This window comes from Primulina huaijiensis, chromosome 18 (genome assembly GCF_012295235.1).
Source record: "Primulina huaijiensis isolate GDHJ02 chromosome 18, ASM1229523v2, whole genome shotgun sequence".
NCBI classification, from domain to species: domain Eukaryota; kingdom Viridiplantae; phylum Streptophyta; class Magnoliopsida; order Lamiales; family Gesneriaceae; genus Primulina; species Primulina huaijiensis.
The window spans coordinates 14,898,357-14,914,752 of NC_133323.1; positions in this window are offsets into that span (position 1 = coordinate 14,898,357).

Genomic DNA, 16,396 nt, shown 5'->3' on the forward strand with positions numbered 1-16,396 from the left:
TATATATATATATATATATATATGTACAAATCGTTGTTCCTTCAGTAATTAGAAGAAAGAAGCACCGAGAAGCTTTGAATAAATCCTTACGCCTTTTCTTTTATTAGATTTGTGAATTGCGAGAAATCCGCCCGTCCGATTTTGAATCCGACTTCAGTACTGTGTTCCTACAAACGCAGGCTACAACTGGACGTAAGTTTTGTTACATTTAGACATGATTTAAAAAATTATGATATTGTCAGAATCAAATATGAATCATATATGGTGTTTCTGATATAGTAGACATCGTATATTTGAAGTCAGATCGAAGAACAGATTGTTTATTTAGTTGTTATGATTTTCGGAATTGATTTGATAAAGATTCGATATCAGGGTTGTATTGTTATTGATTATGAGTTGTACCGATATTGATTAGGAGTTCTGGTATTATATCTGTGATGTTGATATTGACGGGGTTATCGAGATTGTATTGTTCTGCCGTCGTCGAAACATCCGTAAATTGATATTGATCAGATTCGGTATTGTCGGTATTGATTAAGACTGTATCGTTATATCGTTGACATTGATCAGATTATATCTTGACTTGAGTATTGATCAGAACAGGTTTGAATTGAGTTGTATATTGATATTGTACCTGTTCGATATTGTTATTGCCAGATTAGGTATGAACAGAGTTGAATTCGAGACTTCGCCTTCGTCAGAGCGAGAAGATAAATGTATAAATTAATGTTGAGTTGGGATTGCACAACTCGAGTGAGGTTTGACTCGAGTTTTTCTAAATCACATACTTTATTTTATTGCATTGATATTTGCAATTAATGAATAAATTGATATGTTTGTTCTATTGATTTATAGATAGCAGGTATTAAATGATTGGTCTTGTGACAGAAGGGCCGGATAGTGAGGAATCGTCATTGGCCCATTGCACTTTGTCACAGGATAGTGTATGGCGGAAGTGCCATAGTCTTTGACGGATAGGTCAGGACATCGGACGTTTGGTCATATCGAAGTTGATAGAATTGGAGTTGCTTCTATTACTAATGTTCGATATGGAAAGGGCCAAAGTCCGTGAATAAGAACGTACCACCACCCCGATCGGGAGTGTAGGTGGGTGTATGTTCTTATTCAGATCGGGATCCCTAGATTAGGACTGAGTCGAGTCTGAGTCTGAGAATCACGGAAAGTGATTCATTGATTAATATTGATTTATGTTCCTGAATATGGTACATGGATTTATGTTCCTGATTTTGGTACACGTTTAGAATATGACTTATTATTGATATTGATTCATGTTCTGATTTTGATACATGTTATGAATATATGTGATATGCTCTTATATTGTTTATATGATTGCATGTATACATGATTTATACTGAGAAGGTAATTCTCACCGGAGTTATCCGGCTGTTGTCTTGTTTGTATGTGTGCATGACAACAGGTGGGACACGATCAGGGTCAAGAAGAGAACGAGGCTGGACTAGATAGCGTGGAGATCCGGGCTCAGAAGTAAAATTAGGATTCACCACTGATATGTAGTTGGACCTAGTTGAATTGTTATAGACAATACGAGATTTGTATGTTTATGTTTAATATGTATTTCAGTATTGATTTACATTACGTTTCCGCTTTGTTTTTTTTTAAAAAAAATTTTTTGACCCTGTTATATAATTGATTGATTAATTCCTAAGAATGATTAAAATTGGAATTAGGGTCCGGGTCCCCACAGATAGAGTGGCCGATTTCTAGGTGTCTAAAGCAAGGGAGGATATTGCATAATTATTAAATATTGGTGAATTAAATTAAAGGGATTATCTTCCAAGAAAAGGTTAAGGATATTAATCAAGATGGTGAGTTGTCAATCCATATCAAATATTTAAAGGGGGTGGCCGAATTCTACAAGTAAGATGGAGGGAAATATTGCTTAAATTATGAATTTTAAATCTTTAAAGTTTTATCTACTCATTAGGTATTTTAGTGAATTAAATAAATTAGTTTAGGATGGTAATTATCTTGCATGCATGGCTAATTCTTTTAAATTAAATTACTAACATGTTAAGTTATAATTTATTAAATAAAATAAGCCTAGGTTAACTTATCTCAATTGGTCAAATATTTTATTTTAGGCATTTAATTAAATTATTGGACATAAAAGGATTTATTTACTACTTATCTCAAATTAATTAATTAAATTCTTAAACTATCTTTTACATTAAAATAATTTATTTATTGACTTAAATTAAATTTAGGAATATTTTCTTATCATTAAATTCTATCTTAAAACTCCAACTCCGGTTCGGCCTCGCTTATTTAACTGAAAAGATAGAACTAAACTTATGCGATTAAAATGAATAATCATGACTAAACAACTTTAAAATGCCTTAAATAATAAATAAATCATTTTTAATTTAAAATAATAGAAATTATGCATGGCTTATACGTAGTCTGATTTAACGGGTTCTACAACTCTCCCCCCTTAAAAGAAATTTCGTCCTCGAAATTAAAACTCACCTAATAACTCCGGGTAACGACTCCTCATCTCTGGCTCAGACTCCCACGTAGCTTCCTCCTCTGAATGATTAAGCCATTTGACTTTCACTAGCTGCATTATTTTGTTCCGAAGCTTTTTCTCATGTCTGTCTAAGATCTGCACTGGTCTTTCTTCATAAGACAGGTTCGGAGTGAGCTGCAACGGTTCGGAGTTCAAGACATGCGAAGGATTTGCCATATACTTCCTCAGCATAGAGACGTGGAACACATTGTGTACTCCGGCCAGATTCGGCGGAAGAGCAACACGATAAGCTAACGTCCCAACCCTGTCGAGGATCTCAAATGGCCCAATGAATCTCGGACTGAGCTTTCCTTTCTTTCCGAACCGCATGACACCCTTCATAGGTGCTACCTTAACGAAAACATGATCGCCGACGGCAAACTCTAGATCTCTCCTCCGCTGATCCGCATAACTCTTCTGTCGACTCTGAGCAGTCCTCATCCTATCACAGATCTTGAATACTACATCGGCAGTCTGCTGAATAATCTCCGGACCCAATTCTGATCTCTCCCCTACTTCATCCCAGTGAATAGGCGATCTGCACTTGCGACCATACAGTGCTTCATACGGAGCCATACCTATAGACGACTGAAAACTGTTGTTATAGGTGAACTCTACCAATGGCAAATTCGACTCCCAACTCCTTGAGAAATCGATAACACAAGCACGGAGAAGATCCTCTAAAATCTGGATATCTCTCTCTGACTTCCCAACTGTCTGAGGGTGGAAAGCTGTGCTAAACAACAACTTCGTACCCATAGTCGATTGCAAACTCTTCCAAAATGAGGAAGTGAATCTAGGATCTCGGTCAGACACGATAGAAACGGGAATACAAAGAAGTAGGACTATCTCCCGGATATACAACTCTGCATACTGAATCATGGTGAAAGTCGTCTTAATAAGCAAGAAGTGCGCTGATTTGGTAAGACGATCAACAATCACCCAGATAGCATTTGATCCTCTAGCTGACTTCGGCAAACCGGTCACGAAGTCCATGGTAACATTCTCCCTCTTCCACTCGTGAATAGGAAGAGGCTTGAGCATACCTGCTGGTCTCTGATGCTCCGCTTTCACAAGCTGACATGTCAGGCACTCGGATACAAAACGTCTGATATCCTTCTTCATGCCGGGCCACGAATACAACAACTGCAGATCTTTGTACATCTTCGTACTCCAAAGGTGAATAGAGTACGGAGACATGTGGGCCTCTGATAAAATATCTGCTCGAATAGAATCGCTGCTATGAACCCACATTTTGTCTCGATATTTCACAATACTGTCACTAACTGTATACAAGATACTGCCCTTGGCCTCATCTCTCTGCTTCTATTTTGCTAACTGCTCATCTGCTGACTGCCCACTGCGAATACGATCTAGAAGAGAAGACTGAATCGTCAAGGTAGATAGATGGGGAACTCTACCTCGAGGATAAGTCTCTAGGTCAAACCTCTTCATCTCAAACTAAAGAGCTCTCGAAATCGTCAAATGAGCCATCACTGCGACTTTCCTGCTCAATGCATCCGCAACTACATTAGCTTTACCAGGGTGGTAGCTAATGTCACAGTCGTAGTCCTTCACTAGCTCCAACCAACGCCTCTGACACATATTCGGCTCTTTCTGCGTAAAGAAGTACTTGAGGCTCTTATGGTCGGTAAAGATCTGGCACTTTTCCACGTACAAATAATGCCTCCAAATCTTCAAGGCAAATACTACGGCTGCCAACTCTAGGTCGTGGGTAGGGTAGTTCTTCTCATGGGTTTTCAACTGTCGAGAAGCATACGTTATCACCTTCCCATGCTGCATCAATAATGCGCCTAGACTGAGCTTCGAAGCATCGGTATACAAGACAAACTCACCGGCCCCTGACGGCATGGCCAATACTGGTGCTGAGATAAGAGCTTGCTTCAGAGTATCAAAGCTTTTCTGACACTCCTCGCTCCACACAAATTTAACATTCTTCTTTGTCAATGATGTGAGAGGAACTGAGATGGAAGAGAATCCCTGAATGAACTTCCGATAATATCTTGCTAGCCCAAGAAAATTGCGGATTTCTGATACATTCTGCGGCACAACCCCCAATCTCTGACTGCTGCAAATTTCGCTGGGTGTACCTCAATACCGCTGCTAGAAACAATGTGGCCTAAGAATGTCATCTTCTCTAACCAGAATTCGCATTTACTGAACTTTGCGAATAGCTTATGCTTCTGCAAGGTCTACAAAACTGTGGTCAGATGTTTGCCGTGCTCCTCGTGATTCTTCGAGTAGACGAGAATGTCGTCTATGAATACTATCACAAACTGATCAAGATACGGCTGAAATAAGCGATTCATGGGATCCATGAAGATCGCTGGCTCATTCGTCAAACCGAACGGCATCACAAAGAACGCGTAGTGGCCATAACGAGTCCTGAAAGCAGTCTTGAAAACATCAGTATCTTTCACCCTCAACTGTTGATAACCGGAACGTAGATCAATCTTGGAGAATATCGAAGCTCCCTGCAACTGATCAAATAAATCCTCAATCCACGGCAGTGGGTACTTGTTCTTCACTGTGACCATGTTCAACTCCTGGTAGTCAATACAAAGCCTCATCGAACCATCTTTCTTCTTCACAAACAAAACTGGCGCGCCCCATGGTGAAAAACTCGGGCGAATTAACTCCTTGTCAAGAAGTTCCTGGATCTGCTTCTTCAGTTCTGCCATCTCTGTCTGTGCTAATCGGTACGGTGCTTTTGAGATCGGTACCGTACCTGGCATAAGCTCAATAGAAAACCCTACCTCTCGCTTGGGTGGCATCCCAGAGACGTCATCAGGAAACACGTCTAGAAAATCCCTAACAATTGGGACATCGGAGGCTAACTGACTGGGTGCCTCGGGGACGGATACAAAAGTCGCTAAAAATGCCTGACACCCTCTATGCATGAGCTTCCTAGCCTGAACACAAGGTATAATGCGTGGTCAAGGAAAGTACCTGTCTGTCTCGAATAAGAACTGCGTCATCCCAGGCGATCGGACTAGAACAGATCTCCGCTGAAAGTCGATCAAAACTCTATTCCTTAGTAGCCAGTCCATCCCCAGAATGATGTCAAACTCTGGCATCAGTAAGACAATCAGATCCGCATAAACGAGATTGCCATGAAGCTCGAGATCTAGGTCTCGGATAATATTGGTAGCTGCCATTTCTTCACCAAAAGGCAATACTACTGAATAGGCTACATCTAGCCCAATGGTTTTGACCTTGAGAAAATTAGCAAAGACCTCCGAAATAAACGAGTGAGTAGCCCCTGAATCTATCAAGGCTTTCTTAGCTAAGCCAGCTACAAAAATTCTCCCTGAAAGGTTGGAACATCAAGCTGAACCCAATAATCACAAGAACTAACTTATAGACATGCAAAGGCCAAAGTTTTTCTAACTTAAATTCCAAAAAATAATACTGAGTAGAGCATGCAATCCTAACGATATTCTAAGTTCAAAATATTAATCCCAACTTTCAAAACATTGAAATCTAATTATTAACTTAAAGCGTTAAGTTACCTGTCATAAGCATGGTCTCCGGGTTTGTCTCTGTCGCATGAAGGGCAAAAACTCTGCCTTGGGTAGGCAGATTCTTCCGAGGGCACTGCTGTAGCAAGTGGTCTGGGCTACCACACTTATAACACTACCCTGAGCCATACATACATGCTCCAGGATGGCGGCGTGTGCACTTGGGACAGGCTGGGTGCTCAAAGGTCATCGGGATTGCGCGTCCCTGCTGCCGCTGCTGCGGTCCTCTATTTCTGTGCGGGCTGTGATGAGGCCTCTTATGCTGCTGCAGCTGCTGCAGCTGCTGCTGAGGAGGAGGGAGGTGTGGTACTGGAACTGGTCGCTTACCCTGGCGATCCCTCTCAATGTCAATCTGATCTTGCTCTGCAGCAAGACCTCTGGAAACAGTGACTTCAAAGGTAGTAGGGCCAGCCACTCTAACATCACGGCGCAAGACCAGCCGTAGTCCATCTAGAAAGTGCCTCAACTTGGCACTCGCATCATTCGCAATCAGGGGCACAAAATGGCAGTCCCTCTCAAACTTACGGATGAACTCCGTAACCGTCAGATCTCCCTGCCTCAGGGTCATGAACTCCCTGGTCAATCTAGAACGCACTTCGTCAGTAAAATATTTGGTGTAAAATACCTCCGTGAAGCGCGTCCAGCCCAAAGTAGTAAAGTTCAGGCCTACTGATGCTCCTTCCCACCATAAGCGGGCATCTCCTCCGAATAAATAGGTGGCACAATGAACTCTGTCCGCATCCCCAAGCTCCATAAACTCAAAGATAACCTCGAGGGACTTGATCCAGCCCTCGGCAATCATGGGATCTGTCGTCCCTGAAAAATCCTTCGGACGCAACTTCATAAACCTCTCATAAGTAGCCTCGGGCCCTGTCGGCTTGGCTGCCACAGCATTGTTCCCCGCAAACTGTGCGAAGAATTGAGTCAGCCTAGCTAGCATCTGGGCATTCATGTCTTGTGGAGGGGGTGGAGGTCCATTCCTCTCCTGCCTCTGATTCTCACCGTCCTCTTGACGAGGCTCATCATCTCTCGCGCGCTCAAGGATACGTCTAGCAGGTATATTGTTCCATACATAATCCATACGTAACTAACATGCATAATCTCCATTATTTCTTTAAATATAAATAAATACTGCATAATTAAAATCTTGACGTAAAACATTTCACGAAAACATGCTGTTAAAATATTCCATGCTTTAAACAAAATGCATAAATGTAAAACTTACAGACCGAAGACGTGACTTCGTGAACTTCTCGAGGTCAGTAGTAGTACAACCCTTTACAAGAACATAGGCTCTGATACCAATTGTAGAGGCCCGTATTTCGTACTTGAAAATTTGCGGAAAAATTAAAAATTTTCTCTTTAAATAAATAAAATGCCTCATTTATAAAATATACTGATAAAAAGATCCAATGTTTAAAGTAGCAGCGGAAGGAAATAATGTTTTAAGAATAACAACTTAAAAAAATTTGACAAAATAAAAACTTAGTTTGGAATAAAAATAGTAAGTGCTGAAAATGAGGTCCTCGGGTTCCTACTACTGCCGACCCACGATGGCTCACTGGTCCCTGCCCTCGGTCCCGACCTCATCAGTACCTACAACAATCAAGTCTAGTGAGTCTAAAGACTCAGCATGCATATATCGTAAATAACAAGTACATATATCATAAAATTTCATGCCATGTAAAAATATCATGTCGTAAAATATAACGTGGAAATATCGTGTCATAAAGCGTATCATGAAAATCGTGTCATGAATAATTATAAATACGTGCATAACTGAACTGAAAATCGTAAGTGAAATGTTTGCTTCGTAGAGCCCTGTCATGAAATAGCATGTAATAATTTTCTGTTGAGATTATGTTCTACGCAAGTGGCCCATGAACTGAACTGAATCGCCTTATCAGACTAAACCACAGTATACTGGGCGGTAGAGATCATCACAGCCCTTGGAATGGATATCCGTACCAATAAATGAACATGAACCAGTTAGTGACCATCGGGTGAGGTAATAATCACATGATAAGCTGCAATCCCATGATAGTGAGGTGGCCAAAAGCAATATCGCATAAATCTCAAAAATGAATATTTTATATTTTTATGCACGTAATATAATTAAATAACATAGTTAAACATCCTGTATTAATTTACCGAATGGGTTGGATCGTTCCTAGGCTCGCTGCATCCTAATCCTAACATGAGAACAATCAAATAAACTTAACTTGACCAAAACCTCGCAATTGAACCCAAAAACGGGACAATTACGCCCAACGAACTTAGTATTCATTCATGGCTTCGTACAATCCTGAACCAACATCAAACAAACATTTAGCCATGATTAAAATACTCTTAAAATACTGGAAAACATGACCATAGGGCTGTAATACACGAAAATTATGCATGGAGGCCAAAATCATGAAACGCTCTTTCGAGAGTCACTTTGGCACATTGCACCGTAAATTCTCGTACGACCTCTAAACTTAACAAAATCACAAACAGCCAAAAACATGACCTTCCTAACTCAATAAGGTATTGTCCAGTCCAAGGCCATAGGCTAAAAGCCAACCAAAAACTCGAAACACACCTCTGAACCGAAGGCAAAGTTGCTGTAAAATTCCAGCGGCAGCAACTGTGCTTGCTTCGCTTCGATTACAAGGCTATTGGTTATTGGGGCTTGAACCACCAACCAGAGCCTCTTCCCAACATCCTAAGGTATGGTTTGAACCATGGCTAAGGGCCCTAGGCCAACCATAATCAAAACAAACACCTACGACAATCCGAAGTTCCACCCGAGAACACCATGCTGTACCGTGGAGGGTGTTGCTTCATTTTGTTGTCATTTATCATTCCAGTGGCCATTTGATTGATCATGGCATGATCTAGACATCATGAGGTATTGTGTGAACCATGGCTAAGGGCTAGAGGCCAACCACGATTCACCCAACACATAAATTTTGAAACTCACACACCCAAAACCGAAAAGAAGGAAACCGAGGGACTTGTCTTGTTTGTTTAAACATTCGATGGGATCATGAACCAAGCCATGAAGGGTCATCTTGGTCATGTCCTAGACATGCTAAGGAAGGGTCCTAACAATGGTTACAGGCCCAAAAGCCAACCAAGATTCGAACCTCCTTGAGCATTCAAAAACCAGAATTTCGAGACTCAACTTGCAACTATGGTGGCGTTGCTGTCAAGTCTTGAATCCAGCGAGTAGGGGCTCAAGCTAATGGACCAACATGTCTCCAATACACTCTAGTACATGCCTAGGTGCAGCCTTGAATGCCTAGAACCGAGCCAACCCCTGAAATCACAAAAACCATACAAAACGTGAAGCACAAGTGGGAGTAAAAATTCTGCACATATTTTTTTTGAAAAGTTGCTGCCATAATTTTGAATATGCTTCATGATTCATTAACAAAATATTGTTTAAAAACATGTATATGACTTGATTGAAGAGCAAGGAAAGATATAAACATGCCTTGGATTTGTTTGAAATGAAAACAAATCGATACGACGAATACGGCACGGAGGAGACGGAGTTCCTTCTCTTTTCTACTTTTCTCTCTTCTTTTCTTGCTAGCCTCCCACGATTTTTTTTTTCTCTAGAGTGCTCTGAAATTTTCGAAAATGGGGAGAGGGAAATGGCTAGGAAGAGAAAGAGGAAGTTGCAAGATAGAAGGGAGGAAATGAATCATTCTATCCTTGAGTTGATTGCTAGATAGGAATGATATGATATGGTGAGATTGAGGGATGATTTAATGGGATAGGGTGGCCGATTTCTAGGTGTCTAAAGCAAGGGAGGATATTGCATAATTATTAAATATTGGTGAATTAAATTGAAGGGATTATCTTCCAAGAAAAGGTTAAAATACTTATCTCAAATTAATTAATTAAATTCTTAAACTTTCTTTTACAATAAAATAATTTATTCTTTGACTTAAATTAAATTTAGGAATATTTTCTTATCATTAAATTCTATCTTAAAACTCCAACTCCGGTTCGGCCATGCTTATTTAACTGAAAAGATAGAACTAAACTTATGCGATTAAAAAGAATAATCATGACTAAACAACTTTAAAATACCTTAAATAATAAAGAAATCATTTTTAATTTAAAATACTAGAAATTATGCATGGCTTATACGTAGTCTGATTTAACGGGTTCTACAACTCTCCCCCCTTAAAAGAAATTTCGTCCTCGAAATTAAAACTCACCTAATAACTCCGGGTAACGACTCCTCATCTCTGGCTCAGACTCCCACGTAGCTTCCTCCTCTGAATGATTAAGCCATTTGACTTTCACTAGCTGCATTATTTTGTTCCGAAGCTTTTTCTCATGTCTGTCTAAGATCTGCACTGGTCTTTCTTCATAAGACAGGTTCGGAGTGAGCTGCAACGGTTCGGAGTTCAAGACATGCGAAGGATTTGCCATATACTTCCTCAGCATAGAGACGTGGAACACATTGTGTACTGCGGCCAGATTCGGCGGAAGAGCAACACGATAAGCTAACGTCCCAACCTTGTCGAGGATCTTGAATCTCGGACTGAGCTTTCCTTTCTTTCCGAACCGCATGACACCCTTCATAGGTGCTATCTTCACGAAAACATGATCGCCGACGGCAAACTCTAGATCTCCCCTCCGCTGATCCGCATAACTCTTCTGTCGACTCTGAGCAGTCCTCATCCTATCACAGATCTTGACTACTACATCGGCAGTCTGCTGAATAATCTCCGGACTCAATTCTGATCTCTCCCCTACTTCATCCCAGTGAATAGGCGATCTGCATTTGCGACCATACAGTGCTTCATACGGAGCCATACCTATAGACGACTGAAAACTGTTGTTATAGGTGAACTTTACCAATGGCAAATTCGACTCGCAACTCCTTGAGAAATCGATAACACAAGCACGGAGAAGATCCTCTAAAATCTGGATAACTCTCTCTGACTGCCCAACTGTCTGAGGGTGGAAAGCTGTGCTAAACAACAACTTCGTACCCATAGTCGAATGCAAACTCTTCCAAAATGAGGAAGTGAATCTAGGATCTCGGTCAGACACGATAGAAACGGGAATACCAGGAAGTAGGACTATCTCTCGGATATACAACTCTGCATACTGAATCATGGTGAAACGGGAATACCATGAAGTAGGACTATCACCCATAAAAAACAACGGTTTTCGTTAAAACCGTTGTTAAGTGAAAAAGACAACGGTTTTTGATAAAACTGTTGTCTTTTGAGTGTCGTTGAAAGTAAAATTTCTTGTAGTGAGTGATGTGTGACATCAATGTGCTTTGTTATGGAATGAAGAACTTGATTATATGTAATCGCAATGGAGCTGGTGTTGTTACTGAAGATTGGTGACTCTTCAGCAATCGCTCAATAATCTTTCAGTTGTTGCTGAATGCAGAGCAGTTGAGCACATCAACTTTCAACTATTAAATATTCATCTTCAGTTGTGGAAGTAGCAATGGATATTTTCTTCTTGCTGAACCATGAGATCGGTCTGTCTCTTAGAAACTGACGTGATAAATTGTACTTTTGCGATCAATTTTACATCCTGCGTAATCTATATCTGAATATCCAACTAAATTGGAAGATGAATCATTAGCATACCATAAGCCCACATTTTATGTGCCTTTCAAATATTTCAATATGTGTTTAGCAGCTAAGAAATACGATTGTTTAGGATTAGACTGAAATCTAGCACATAAAAATACAACAAACATAATATCAAGACGACTAGCAGCTTGGTAAAATAAAGAACCTGTTAGACTTCTGTAGATTGCCATTTCAACTGATATGCTCCTTTCAATTTTATCTAATTTGATTAATGAACTCTTGGATAAGGTCTCAGGTTCTTGCTTTAGACCATGTCAAGCTTTATTAAGATGACAAACATGATCAAGGAGTAGGTGATTTACAAAGCCTGGAGGTTATTGTACGTAGACCTCTTCTTATAATTGACCGTTCAGAAATGCGCTTTTCACATACATTTGAGATATTTTGAAATTCTTGAAGGATGCGTAGGTTAAGAATATCATGATTGCTTCCAGTTGAGCATCTATAGCATATGTCTCGTCGTAATATATTCTTTCATATTGTTTGTAGCATTGTGCAACTAACCATGCTATGTTGTGCACAACTAAACCACCTTCGTCCAGCTTGTTCCTATATACCCATTTTGTACTTTTAATAGATTTTGAAAGTGGTCTTGAAACTAAAGTCCAAACATTGTTATGAGTAAATTGATTTAGCTCTTCTTGCATAACAATGACCCAACTGAGATCAGCTAGATCTTCTTCACTTTTCTTTGGTTCTAATTGCAATACGAAAGCAGAATGTATAAATAAGTTTAACATCTTATTTCTAGTCTTCACAAGATCATATGGGTTACCTATTACCAAATTTTGATGATGATTTCCGCTCCATCTGTAGTTTGGATCTATTAGACCTCTTTGCATATCTTGTTCAGTTTCTAAGTGACCAGTTTCTTCTATTTCAATTGGAATATTGTCAGTTTGTGCTTGAATGTGATCTTGTCGTTCGACAAACTTGTCATTTGGAACTGTATCCTGTCCAACTGGCAGTTCTACCACTTCTGGCTCTAGTGTTTGAAGGAAGTTTTTGACAACATGTTCTTCATCTTCACTGTCATCCTTAAACTTATATCTATTAAGCGATTAGTTACTCAACTGGATCATTTCTCTTATCAGTTAGCACAGTTTCATCAAATACAACATGCATAGATTCTTCAACATTGAGAGTATGCTTATTAAATATCCTATAGACTTTACTAACTGAAGAGTAGCCAACAAATAATCCTTCATCTGATTTAACATCGAAGGCAGTTAAGTGAATTTTAACATTGTTATGAATGAAGCATTTACACCCGAATATTCTAAAGTATGAAACCACACTTTTCTTATCATGCTAGATCTCATAGGGTGTTTTCGAATGATTCTTATTAATCATCGATCTATTTTGAGTGTAATACGATGTGTTAACTGCTTCTACCCTAAACTTTTGAGAAATACCAGAATCAGCTACCATTGTCCTTGCTGCCTATTTCAGGGTTCGATTTCTTCGTTCAGTTAATCCATTATGTTGTATTGTTCTTGCAGCTGAGAACTCATGCCTGATTCCTAAATTTTTAAGAACTTGAGATAAAGTCTGATTGACAAAATAAGTCCATGATCGGATCTTGTTCTGTCAATACCAATTGATTTTTCATTTAAAAGTCTTTTGAAAAGTTTTATCAGTTGTGAAAGCAGTTTGATCTTTTGGTTCGAAAAAATTTACCCACAAGTCTTGAGAAATGAACAACAATCTTTAATGTGTATTTCATTCCCCATAAGCCCATGACTTGTATTGGAACAAACAGGTCCATATGCATCAATTCTAAGCATCGGGTACAAGATTTACTTCCTTTATTTTCGAAAGATGATCTCACTTGCTTCATGACATGACAAGCAGAACAAATTTTATCTTTTAAAAACTCACATTTTAGAAGATCAGTTACCAGTTCATTTTTGCTCAGTAGTGCAGTGGCTGTGAAATGTAAATGGTTCAATTTTTTATGCAATAGCCAGTTCTGAGATTGATTTGAAGCTACAAAACAAACTGGCTCATCGTGTTGATTGCTCCAACTTACTTTTTACGTGTTTTCACATCTATTTCCTGTTATAATGATATCACCGGTTGTATTTTTGACAACACACGCATGTTTAATAAACTCAACTGAATGATCATGACCGCATAATTGGCTGATGCTGATTAAATTATATTTCAAATTATGAACAAGTAAGACATCGTCAATAATAATATAACCATGGATAAGCTTACCCATACCCACATTTTTACCTTTTGAGGCGGCCCTAAAATTGATCTTGGGACCAGAATATTTGATCAGTTGAGATATCAGTTAAGCGTTTACAGTCATGTGTCTAGAACATCAATTGTCCAAATACAAGACTGAATCTTTGATCAATTTACTAGTAACCTGCAATCACAAAAAATGTATAAATTTGGTACCAAATCTATTTGGGTCCAGAACTGATTAGTCTTTTTGGAACCCATATTTGGATCAGTTGAATTGATCTAGCAGTTTCCGTGTTCCAGATAACCTTCCCTAACTCGTGTGTGATTGGTGAGTGCGTTGAGGATGATACAACATGTCTTTTGTAATGCCCGAATTTTGAAAAAAAATAAAATTGTGGCAGTAGTTGTGATGGTTTATGGCTTTACGTTATGGTATGAATGGTAATGAATGTTATAAAATGGAATAGATAATGGATGGGTAGAATAAAAGGTTGAATTTGAGCTAAATAGGTAATGGAAGTGCAGAAACGGTATGAAAAATGTGGCAATATTTGTGGTTCTTAGTATAATGTTTTGTATATTAATCCAATTGATGTGAGGCTACTTTCATTAGAAAGATAAGACATAAGGCTATAGCTTTTATGTTTTAAGTTTTGTTCAAATCATTAAGGAAGATGAGCCAAAAGCGCCCCGAAGTGTGTCGTGCGTATCGTCGTTCTTACAATGACACATGTTCGGAGATTGAACATAACTATTTACTCAGACCTCCAAATGACATAATGCTAATTGGAGATGCAAGCCAAGATATAGGGCTACAACTTTTCTGTTTACCACTTTTCCTAATTCTGAAGGAAAAAGGCGTTTTAGAAGCAATCTTTGACGTAGCTGTGCGCAGAGCGTGCCCGAGCGGAAAAAGATGTCCGCCCGGGCGGGCCTTGTTCGAAAATTTTGGATTTATGGCCGTGAGTTCCGCGCCCGNTCTTGAACCTTCGAAGTCTACTATAACTCAAGAACTCGGATCATTTATCAAAACAGAGCAATTTCTGTACAAAATTCATAATTAATTCAATAATGCTTCGAATCAAGATCCGCAATTTTGATATTCAAGAAAACTCAAATCCCAACAATTGTGTAAAGAAGGAATCCATATCATTTCTTAACCGTAATATGACATAAAAACATTCATTGAATCATTTTGTCAAACACGTGACGTGCGTTNGTATGTATTGATATTTTGGAAAAGAAATGGAATTGTAGAGGAGCTAACTCTTTAGAACGCACGTCACGTGTTTGACAAAATGATTCAATGAATGTTTTTATGTCATATTACGGTTAAGAAATGATATGGATTCCTTCTTTACACAATTGTTGGGATTTGAGTTTTCTTGAATATCAAAATTGCGGATCTTGGTTCGAAGCATTATTGAATTAATTATGAATTTTGTACAGAAATTGCTCTGTTTTGATAAAAGATCCGAGTTCTTGAGTTATAATAGACTTCGAAGGTTCAAGACTTCTCACCTACACATTTCGATCTTCTTTTGGTAATATTTGAAAGGTATTTTACGGTTGGTAACATACGAGGTAAAAGTATCATTTTTATTTTAAATTGAAAATTCTATGGTTCGATGAATTACTTTTGATTTGATGATGATTGTGGCCTTGAGATGAGTTTATTATAATATCGAAATGATGATATTGATTTGCATCATTAAATTGCATATTGAGCCACTTGTTGATTCAGATTTGATATGGCGGAGGTCGCCTTGATTTATTGATTGTTGGACGTATGGGGCTATAGTTGAGTTGGCATAGTGTATGCGTAGGTCGCTGCTATGGCCTGAACACTCTTTATATGTGCACCATAGTCCTGGGATTGTAGAACACAGCACCCCACCTCGAGCGGATGAGTCGGTGGATGTTGCTGGGGGATTATCTTTCCTTGGGTACCCTATGACCAAATGATTCACTTGATCTTGAGATTTATTGATAGCCCACAGCTTCTGATCATGCATTGCATTATATTCCATCTTTATGAATTTGATATGAAATATTTGTCACTTTAATTCTCATATGTTATTGATTGTATCATACTGGGTTTATACTCACCGGCATGTCCGGTACCTCTTGTTTTCATGTTCTTGACGGTAGGTGAGGCGAGGCTTGGGATGCCAGAGTCCAGTTCAAGGCGAGGAGATACGAGTTAGAGTGGGATTCTCGGGTCTTAGGAGCTATTTTATGATGTTGGGATTTATTTATTTTGGCATGTTGAAAATTATATTTCAAACATTTGAGACAATTAAATTATTTTGACGATGTTTATGTGGATTTGTGAACCACAAATTATGTATTTTACTCGATCATTTTGTTTGTTACAATTATAATTATTAGTATTTGATATCGGACCCGGGGCCCCACATTAGGTGGTATTAGAGCGTAAGATATTTGGGAACAGGGTAGATCGAGTCAGTTAGAATTGATTG